This window comes from Chrysochloris asiatica, unplaced genomic scaffold (genome assembly GCF_000296735.1).
Source record: "Chrysochloris asiatica unplaced genomic scaffold, ChrAsi1.0 scaffold00032, whole genome shotgun sequence".
NCBI lineage: Eukaryota > Metazoa > Chordata > Mammalia > Afrosoricida > Chrysochloridae > Chrysochloris > Chrysochloris asiatica.
In genome coordinates, this window is record NW_006408550.1 from 14,627,221 (window position 1) to 14,629,286 (window position 2,066).

The following is a 2,066-nucleotide window of genomic DNA, read 5'->3' on the forward strand; positions in this document are numbered from 1 at the left end:
AGCCACTCCAGGTTGGTCTGCTTGTCCTTTCAAGTGGGAATTTCCCATCTCTGGAGATCTGGATGTGGTTCAGGCTTCTACCTATAGTCTTATGTATTGCAGAGGCTCCGCAGGAAGCCTCCTTCACTGGGCACGTTGTAGTCCCATTTTAGGTATTTGTTGATTATTGGGATGATAGTTTTCTAAGTCTTTAAATGTTTGTTTTGAGAAATGATAGGATGGTAGGCTAATGTTGAAATTTGAAAGGCCAAATTCAATTCTTAGACTAAAGTTTTATAATTACTGAATTTGGATATGGTAGAAGTTATACGAGCTACTATTATATTTTGTTTAATTTTCAAAAAAATCTGTGCTATAGGTATTAATAGTTTTTCCTTTATACATATATTATAATGTTGAGTACTGTCGAGTTGGTTCCAACTCACAGCAACCATGTATAGGGTTTCCAAGGAGCAGCTGGTGAGTCTGAACTGCTGACCTTGTGGTTCAAATTGACCTTGAGGCTGAGTGCTCATCCTACAGTGCTGTATCAGGACTCTATATATTATAATAACTTGTATAAAGTCATGTAGCAAGTGAAATTTTAACTGTTTCTGAATTTATTATTCTTTTCACTATATCTAATTCACAACAGCAAATTACATAGTGTCATGTGCTTTCAAATAGCACTGTTAGATAATGTTGTAGATATTACCTTTACCCATTACTATGAAGTTAATTCTGACTCATAGGACAGACTAGAGCTGCCCCACAGGGTTTCCAAGGCTGTGATATTTACAAAAGCAGACTGCCACATCTTTCTCATGCTGAGTGGCTGCTGGATTATGATTACTGATCTTTTGGTTAAATTTTGCAATGGCTTGAATGACGACCTTGTGGTTAGCATTCCAGTGTTTATCCTACAGTGCCACATCAGGACTTCACAGAAGTTGTTAAAAATCTTTAATTTTGTCAATTTTAGCATCAGTGGTTGGTGCCTAAATTTGAATGTAGTCATATTAACTTGTCTTCTTCGTAGCTGTATCCTGGATACTGTCCTGTCTGTTACCTGTTGTACTTCTTCAGGAGAGACGCTTGCGGAGCACAGAGAAGGAACTCATGAAGATTTCTGCTTAGTGCAGGAGATAATGAGTAACGAGATTATTGAGTATTACAGATGAGGGCTCCTGTGCATAAAGAACACGTAACTGTGAGCCACAATATGCAAGTCTGAGTCCATTGGGACCTTTCAGGAGGATCTCTACATTCAGAACTGAAGAAAATGAAAAGTCAGCAAGCTAATTGAAAGAAACTAAGGGAATGCATTAATTTCAGGCAGTTAATGCAAGGGCTTTGGGATAGAGGAGAACAAGAAGTGTCTTAATATATGAAAAAGGTCTAATAGAATGGGAATGTGGTGGTCATAATTAGCTGTAATTATGAGCTGAAACCAAAGATGGTATGTAGAAAGACTTTAAAACCATATAAAATTTTGTCTTTACTGACATAAAAAAAATTTAAAATAACAACACAGCATAATTTAATTTCAGAAGGATGTGGCTCTGGATTGTTAGAAGGAGGTTTGATTTGGCCACTGTTATTAAAGAAATCACAGTATGATGTGTCTGGTGAATGTGTGGAAGCAACCATAGACATGCAACTCAAAAACAAAGCCAGGCTAGACCGCATTTATAGTGGTTCATGCCTGACCTAGGAAATGTGTTCTTCTACTGTGATTCAGTGTTTATCATTACAGAAATAGGGCGGTAAATGCATCTGAGGGTAGCACATTGAAAGCAACAATTGAAAAACCAATATTCACCCAGTGGATTTTCCTAGGATTTGCAGGGCTCATGATAGAGATGAATTAAGCTGTGAAGGTTTATCCTGACAAAGAAAAAATAGGGATATCACTGCAGCTTAAAATATCAGAAGATCTTTCACATAATGAAAGAACTTTATTTATTTTGCGTGCTTTTCTGACAATAATAACTTGCCAAATCAAGGAAGAACGCTTTCTATAACACGGCCCATTTCAAGAGTGCATGCAGGGAGAGACTAATGACCAATTCTTAAGGATGTTGTAG